Source organism: Phodopus roborovskii, unplaced genomic scaffold (assembly GCF_943737965.1).
Source record: "Phodopus roborovskii unplaced genomic scaffold, PHOROB, whole genome shotgun sequence".
Classification (NCBI taxonomy): Eukaryota; Metazoa; Chordata; class Mammalia; order Rodentia; family Cricetidae; genus Phodopus; species Phodopus roborovskii.
Genome location: NW_026125680.1, coordinates 405,924 through 414,409, shown reverse-complemented (window position 1 = coordinate 414,409; position 8,486 = coordinate 405,924).

The window sequence follows — 8,486 nt, the reverse complement described above, 5'->3', positions numbered from 1 at the left end:
ATCCCTCCATGGGGAATGTGCTCCCAAAGTTCATATGTGCACCAGGGATACATCCTGGTTCCACTGTCAGAGGTCCCTTAGACTGCCCAGGCCTTCTAACTGAGACCCATGTTCAGGGGGTCTGAGTCACTCCCATGCTGGATTCTCAGCTATCAGTCTGGGGACCCATTAGCTCCTCCTTGTTAAGGTTAGCTGTCTCTATGTGTTTCTGCAGTGTGGTTTTGACCCATTTGCTCACCACTCATCCCTCTCTGCAACTGGATTCCTCCTTGTATACTAGTTTTTTCTGGCAGTGTGAATTATAGGCTGGTGATCCTTTGCTCTATTTCTAAAATCCATATATAAGTGAGTACATGCCATGTTCTTCTTTTGTGACTAGATTACCTCACTCAGGATGGTTTCTTCAAATGCCATCCATTTGCCTGCGAATTTCAAGATTCTACCGTTATTTTCCACAAAATAGTATTCCATTGTGTAAATGTGCCATATCTTCTTTATACATTCTTCTGGCGAGGGGCATCTAGGTTGCTTCCAGTTTCTTACTAGTATAAATAATGTTGCTATGAACATAGTTGAACAGATGTCTTTGTTGCATGGATATGGATCAATGCGGTATATGCCTAAGAATGGGATTGCTGGGTCCTCTGGTAGACTGATTCCCATTTTCCTGAGGAACCACCATACTGATCTCCAAAATGGCTGTACAAGTTTGCACTCCCACCAGCAGTGGAGGAGTGTTCCCCTTTCTCCACATCCTCTCTAGCATAAGCTGTCACTGGTGTTTCTAAGTTTAGGCATTTTGGCAGGTGTAAGATGGCCTCTCAGAGTTGTTTCGATTTGCATTTCTCTGATGGCCAAGAATGTTGAGCCCTTTCTTAAGTGTCTTTCATCCATTTTGGATTACCCTATTGAGAATTCTCTCTTCAGTTCTGTACCCTACTTTTTAATGGGTTTATTTGGTGTTTTGGTGACTAGTTTCTTGAGTTCTTTGTATATTTTGGAGACCAGGCCTCTGATGTGGGGTTGGTGAAGAAAAACAAAGTTTTAATATCCTTTCTATTTTCTTGCATTTTTATTTTATGTGTATGAGTGTTTTTCCCAAATATGGGTATCTATGCACTATGTGTACAATGCCAGTGGAGGTCAGAATGAGTGAAATCCTTTAGAAGTGGAGATAGAGATGGTTGTGAGCTGCCATGTGGGTCCTGGAAATTGGATCTGGAAGCTCAGGAGAGCAGATAATGCTCTTAACCACTGAGCCATCTTCTCAGCCTTTTTTAACATCATATAATCTGCAAGGGGCAGAACCTGAATTAACAAAACAAACATCATCTTTAATCTCAACATGTAGAAATAGTCACTTTTATTTGGTAAATAACCCATTTTCACTTTTTCCAGGTGATTAAGAAACTATAATTCTTTGACTCACTGTTATCCACAACTTAAGAAATGGCAGATTATCTGCCCTCCAGTTTCAATCCATCATGGCTGGGAAGACCTGGCAGGGTAGTGCAAGTCACGTGACAGCCAAAACTTCAGAAAAGAGGAAAAAGGGGAAGAGGGCACAGACATGATACCTCAAGAACTTGCTTTTAGTGACTACTGCTTCCATATAAGCCCTACTTCCTAACTTTCTAGACCCTCCCAAAATAGTTTCACAAGCTGTAGACCTAGCCTACAGTCTATGAGCCTGTAGAGGATATTTCATTTTCAAAACTTAACAATGAGCCTACCAGTGTTCTTCAAAGCATTGCTCACAACAGCCAAGTTACTGAATCAGCCCAGTTTCCCTACAATTGGGAAATAAAGGAAATAACACACTGGGTGGGGGAGGAAGGGAGAGAAGGAGAGGTGGGGATGGAAAGAGAGGGAGGGAGAGAGAGGGGGGAGTATATTTCAACCTTAAGGAAGAACTAAAACTTTTGATGTATAGAAATGGATGTAACTGGAGATTAAAGGACATAGACCAGACTCAGAAATTCAACTATCGTACATTTTCTTTCCTATGGAATCTAGAGAAAGAAGACTACAAAACTGAAAGGACATTAAAGTACAAAGGGACAGTGATCATAGTGAAGAGGGAAGTGGGATAAAGGAGGCTAATATAACCAAAGTATATGCATGAGTGAATGTCACAAGGAATTCATTATTTTTACAATTACTGTGAACTAAGAAATGTTTTAAATTTCTAATGTTTCTTGTAACAGTAGTAGCCTTGATCAAATGATGATTTTCATTCGTAACTATAAACTTTCACTTAGAAATTTTAATGCCAAATAATGTTTCCAAATAAAGTATATATTTAGTAAGGGGGCAACTCAATAAGAAGTTCACAGCTAGTTATTCTCCTCCGTATGTCCCACAAAATTTGTCCTAGTTTCCCCGTGCATGTTTGAGCTTTAGTTATTTACTTTGCCCCATCTCATAGCTTCTCAAATTAAGAAAGTGTTCATAGAAATACGTTTCCTTGATCCAGGATCTAATGTGGTCAGTGCTTATATTGGTAGAAATAATTGGACAGAGAATTCCAGAGGATCTTGACAAACAAGAAAACACAATCAGCCTTGGGAAAGGTACAGTGTGCCTAACAGTGTAACGGTGTTATGAGGATGCCCTCCGAGTGCACATGAAACATCTGATAGATACTTTAATATAACTTAAGATAATATTTTTCCTGCATGGTAGAAAAACAGACTGTTATCTAAGCATAGGGTTTAGGAAAGAGAGCTCATTGTATCATCTATTACTGAGCCTGAAGTTTCCCAAAGGTATATCCCCATATTCCAGAGAAGAGGGTTAGCTACGATAGTCATAAAGATACATAAAGATACAAATTTACTGTTGTAAAACAAGTGGTTTTTCTACTTGTTTTGTCATAGAGAAGACATTGCACAAAGAGTATAGGGACTGCCACAATGAAAGGTGTATGAGAAAGACAATTCATTTACAGTTTTCTGGAACGAGAACCTCACAAGCAAACTATGAGTGTTTAAGTTTGTGGAGAGGCTAAGCACTATGGACAGCATCCCACTATATCACACTCTTCCAGACTACCTCGACCCACCTGCCCACCTATGTCTTTAGGGAAGAATGGAATCTCTGAACACACTACCAAAGGGAAGAGAACAAAACTCTCGTTTAGTTCTCCCCAGCTGATCAAAATATCTGTTATAGGAACAATTTCAACTCTAGGTTTCCTGAATTTGTTTTTTAAGGCAAACGATTAAAACCTTCCTTATATCTCTATAGTACTCAAAATATTAAGTAAAATGAGCATGCTAAATTTAAAGAAAATCCCTGACACATGAGCAGTCTTTTTGGAACCTATTCCCCATGCCCTCACCCAGCCTTGATGACAGGGAAGGAGCTTGTTTCTACCTCAACTTGATGTGCCATCCTTTGTTGACTCCCATGGGAGACCTGACCCTTTCTGAATGGAGGAATAGATGGGAGTAATAGATGGAAGGTGGGGGAAGTAAACAGGAAGAGAGGACAGAGGGAAAACTATGGTTGGTGTATAAAATAAATGAAAATTTATAATTAAAAAGGTAAAAAATAAAAAGCCTTAAATAAATAAGTTGTGGTTTAATCACAAATCAAGCGTCCTTCTTCTTTTGGCATTGCTCATCACTTCTTTGCTGACTTGAAATAAGCCAGTAGGTAAAGGTTGTGGGGTGCCATACCTTTGGTGTATTAATGTTGCTAGCATGGTGTCATCCTGATGCACAAAAAGCCTATTCACTGATGCAGAAATGGAACTGTGATTGGAGATTAGGGAAATGCTAGCAGCTTGTATGTACTCAAGCATATTATGAATTTATGTCTGGAATTAGGTTTCTTTCAAATACTTTTTGCTTTTTTCTCTTTGGCTTTACCAACTGAATGGGTGAGGGATTCAGCCTCCTATGTTACAGCTTCTCCTAAGGGAAAGGGATGGCACAATTGCACTTTTTATTTAAAAAAAAAATGGGCTGATTTTCTGTTTCTCTAAACCCCCATTTTGTGCACTGAAAGAAAAATATAAGAAAGATACATTTGATTAAGCCAATCCTTTCATCATATGGTACTAGACCAAAATTCACCGTGTGTGATTGCCTTCATGGTTGGTTTTATTGATATGCATCATGCTTACTAAAAGGTAACAATGCTATTCATTCATTAGACTTTAAATCTATAACAGTCATAAACATGTTATATGTAATTTGATTCTTATAATATAGTAAGTCTATGGAGTAGGTATAGGTTTTTCTATTTTATAAAAATGAGGAAACAGCTTCAAAGACTTGAAATGGCTTGCTTAAGGAACACCATCAGCTGGGGATCTGGAAATTTATCATGATTTATTTTTTAATTTGTTGTTTATTATTAGTGTGTGAGAGAGAGGGGGAAGAAGGAGAGCTGGAAGCGTGCAGCTTTTATCAGGCCACAGAATGGGTGTGGAGGACAAAATATGACTCAGGTCATTGGCTTGCATGCTTTTACCCACTGAGCAATCCCATCAGCCCTGCACCTAGAATTGTACTACAAATAGCTTAACTACAAATTCTATGTTCTTCAGCAGATAGTGTCAATATTTCCTATTAAAGGGTCAGATACTAAATGTTTTCTACTTTACAAGCTGTATGGACTCTGTTACAATTGGTTGTTACAATTTGCTGCTATATTGTAAAAGAAGTTATATGCAACATATCTTAGAATGGGTGTGGCTGTGTCACAATAATCCTTATTTACAGAGTCAGTGGCTGGTGGGATACAGTTTGTCAAGCTCTACTCATAACTACTGTGAAATAAGACCATATTGCTAAGGATTACCGATTCACAAGTAGGGTATACCCAAGATGATTTCTTTATATGATTTCTTAGAAGAGATATATCAAACTTTCATTCTTATCAAGTCAAAAGAATGTTGAGAATGTTATTCATAAGCAAAATGGATTTTATTGGGAAGAGAAAATAACAAAACTCAGAGTTAGATGGTAAGAGAAAAAATGGGAAGGTAGAGGTGTTTGATATGGGGGAAATTGGGGAAGGGTAAATATATTAAAAAACAGTGTATGAAGTTCTCAAAGAATAAAAATACTGTTAAAATATATAATAATTGTAATCCCAACTATGGATATAGCCTATGTCAGCTAATTTTCTATCCTGCAAGTTATTACAAGTCAGAGGCTTCCCTGAGTATCTGCTTCAGTCCTTGATGTTCTTGGTTTTACTAAAAGGCCCTTCATGTCAAAGCTGTGTTTCTCTTAAACAGTTTTTTTTATAATTTCTAGTGTACTTTTCTATTTGACCTCAACTTCATATATATAAGCTAATTCACCTATGGCACTGGAAGAAATTATTCTCTATCAAATGTGTTTCCATCTATATCGACACTATATCTGTACAAGTGCATGGGCAGTCTCAGGGCTATTTGTGGAATAATGGTTATTTATTTGTGTGTGTTTGTACATATGATTGCATAGGAATTAGACATGCATACATTTGCTATATATGTTATAGAGAAAGAACTATTTTTTCCCGAAGAGTATATTAAAGTTTAAGTGTCTCTCATAGATATAGGGATTAATTTGAATTTTTTCTATGAAAACAATTTTTCAATTTTTTCTTAATGAATGTTTATACTACTTAGAAAAAGCACAAATTAAAATTAGAAAACCATGCTGGGGAAACCAGCAAAAACAGCTTACCTGAACAAGTGGGAGCTCATGGACCCCAATCTGACAGCTAGGGAACCAGCATAAGGCCCCAGAACATGGGTGTCAGCTAGGAGGCCCCGGGCAGTCTATAGGGCCTCTGGCAGTGGAACCAGTATTTATCCCTAGTGCATGAACAGACTTCGGGAGCCCATTCCCCTTGAAGGGATACTCTCTCAGCCTAGATACACAGGGGAGGGCCTAGGCCCTTCCCCAAATGACTTGACAGACTTTGATGATCCCTCATGGACAGCCTCACCTCCCTGAAGAGTGGATAAGGGATGGGATGGGGATGGGGGGGGGACATAGAAGAGGGAACTGGAATTGATATGTAAAATAAGATTGTTTCTAATTTAAATAAAATTTACAAAAAATAAAATTAGAAGAAAAATTATATTCAGATTTTGATTTGGATGAGAAAAACCACCCCATTGGCTAGAATCCAGGAATAGGTGAAACAGAGGACCAGACTTAACAAATATGACACTTAACAATTCGGGGGTTATTTTGAAGCTTAGCCTTATGGAACTATGAGATTGAATCTGGGTCCTTTAAATAGATTTCCTCCTCTAGCCATTATGATACTACTTTTGTCAGAGGGTACAAAAGAGGAATGAAAAGAAGAATAGTTCATGCTTCCTAGTTCCAGTGTGTTCCATGGGACAAGTAGCTTCAGTAGTGTTCAGCTCCTATATTGTGGGTAGCATCTCCCAGACAAAAGCTTCCTCTGGCCACTACCACTCTTAGGTGGTTTTTTGGTTAGTTACTGTAAAATGACCCAACCCATGAAGCCAGGAGCACTTACGTCTCACTGTCAAGAAAAACCCTAAACCATTTTAAATGTCATATTATGTAGGTCTGAAAGGTTTGAAGAATGCCTATCCATCTCAAATACATGTCTGTTTTTCTAGAAATCTTAACTGACTTAACTATAATATCTGACTATTATAGGTACTATCTATAATCTATATTGAATTATACATTACATTTCTAAATGAGCTATAAAAACACAATACCTAAACAAAAGGAGAACTATACATATCACAAAATTGACCTTAATTGTATCAATAAATGAAAATCCATTCCAAAACAAAGTAGTCATATCTATACCATATTTTTTTTACCTTTAAAAAGAATTGGCTGTGATCATTAACCATTTAACCAAACCCATTTAAATGAGAACAAACATTTATAAATAATATTAGGAACTTTGGGTGTCATTCTTTCCAAACTACTTTCTGCTGGTAAGGGGCACTGTCATTGGGATCCTAAGAAGATGCAGAAATCCTGGTTGTAGTCTGTAAGGCTGCCTTGTTCAAGCTGTTTTGAATGTAGGATCACCTGGTACTCTGTTTCAGGTGGTCTGGCTTGATCAAACCACATTAGTCTGGAAGGAATCCACAGCTTTTTATTTTCTGTGGAAACAAAAATAGAAATCTTTTTCCCCCGTAACTTGTCCTTAGACTTAAATTTTTGAGTCAAAGCATTTTTAAAATATATAAATTGCATTGATCCAGCAGCATTTGTTTTAACAGTTGTTGTTATTTTCTCAGCAGTCAAAAGATACAAAGACAATATAACAGCATACAGTGACCAGATTTTCTCTGAGATTTTTATTTTTACATGGCTTTATTATTACTCTCTTTCTTCTTCTATTTTTTTTTTTATTTTTTGAGACAGGGTTTCTCTGTGTAACTCTTATCTGTTCTGGAATTCACTCTCCCATCATAGCCAAGTAGTAAACAGCAATATCCTTAGCACAGTAAAGGCCTGTGTTCTCACATAAGCATTGCAAAAGAAAAGTGGGTAGAACACCACACTAAAAGTGTTTCTAGTGTATTGGATGGGACAACAGTGTTAATCATTTCTCAAATATTAAGTGCAATGCTTTCATCTTGCAGTAGGGGCTCCCTATAGCCTTGACACACAGAAACTTGAATGTACATTACAGTACTTCAGAATTTACGGCAGGTCAGAATTCCCATACAACTCTCTCCTCTCTCAGAGAGATGAACACCAGTATTCAGAGAAATAAAGGACTTGCCTCCTACCCAATTGCTCACTCTCTCCAAAACTTTAAAATGCAAGGAAGGAAGACTTCAAATAATTTTGAAGACTTGTGGGAGAAAATAAACAAGGGGAGCCTATCTGACTGTGTAGGCTTTTGGCTAGACAGGAGATACCTGTATGCCTAGCCAAACAGATAATGCTTAGGAAACACAAACAGTGCAAAAACACAGAACTATGTGGGTGGAGTACATGCAGAACTCATGAGGGCATGCCTGTTCAAAACTTCTCATCAACATTAACAAGTAATCTTCAATATTCAGTTTCCTAGTGAGAGGCCTCATGAACACCAAAGATGTTGATAACTCATAATACCCTCCCAGAACCATGATCCCATCAGACTCCTTCTAAGGAATATTGTCAGGAGAAAGGGTAGATATTCCTCTCCTGAGTGTGGAGAGCTTCAAATGGTAACCCCTTAGCACATGTATATGGGAGCAACGTTAAATGAACTCCCTAGGTTCTATTTATGTAAGAGTAAAGAGGTAGAGGTCACAGACTCAAGAGGGATTGAAGGAACAGACACAGGAAGAGTGGTGGGGTGAGGATGGGAAGGGCTAGAAATGATGTAAATACAGTACTCATACATGAAATTCTCAATGAAGACAATTTAAAAAGTCAAACACTGTACTTCAGGCTCTGAGATGCCAGCTCATCCCCACTAGGAGAGGAGAGGCAGAGGCAGAAGAATTTGTGGAAACTGGTGGGGCAGCTAGCCTTGCT